An 816-nucleotide genomic window follows, 5' to 3' on the forward strand; every position below is an offset into this window, starting at 1 on the left:
GTCAAGTCAAGTCAAGTCTGTTCATGTCAAGTCAAGTCTGTTCATGTCAAGTCAAGTCAAGTCAAGTCTGTTCATGTCAAGTCAAGTAACGGATTATTGTTTGGATGTTTGGATCACACTGTAAATAAACTGCACTTGGGTTCTCACTTACGCTCGCCTTCAGTGGATTGATCGTTACAGAATACACGACCCCTACAATGAACCCAGCATTATCACGCCTCCTCTGCCTTCGTCAAGGTGACAGGCCTATAGAGGATTACGTGAGTGATTTTTGTGAACTTTGTTATCAGGTGAACTTTAACGATGTTGCTCTCAAGGACACTTTCCGTTTTGGACTATCTCATGAAATATCATGTTTGATGCCACTACATCCCCCACACTGGACTCTAGAACAATATATAGACTTTGTTCTGCGACTGAGTGGCTCTGCCTTCACTGTGGGTGTCATGGAGGAGGAACATGACACTTCCCCAAAGCCTATTCACGTCATGCCTGCCAAGCCAAAACCTGCCCACATCATGTCTGCCAAGCCATAGCCTTCTCACGTCATGTCTGCTACGCCAAAGCCTGTTTACGTCATGCCTGCTACTCCAGGGTCTGTTCACGTCATGCCTGCCAAGCTACAGCCTGCTCACGTCATGTCTGCCAAACCAGAGCCTGCTCCCGTCATGTCTGCTACGCCAAAGCCTGTTTACGTCATGCCTGCTACTCCAGGACCTGCTCACATCATACCAGTTAAATCAAAGTTTACTCATGTCATATCTACCAAGTCAGAACCTGTTCACTTCATGTCTGCCAAGCCAGAGTCTGCTAACG

This window comes from Sinocyclocheilus anshuiensis, unplaced genomic scaffold (assembly GCF_001515605.1).
Source record: "Sinocyclocheilus anshuiensis isolate Anshui unplaced genomic scaffold, SAMN03320099.WGS_v1.1 scaffold1077, whole genome shotgun sequence".
Taxonomy (NCBI): Eukaryota; Metazoa; Chordata; class Actinopteri; order Cypriniformes; family Cyprinidae; genus Sinocyclocheilus; species Sinocyclocheilus anshuiensis.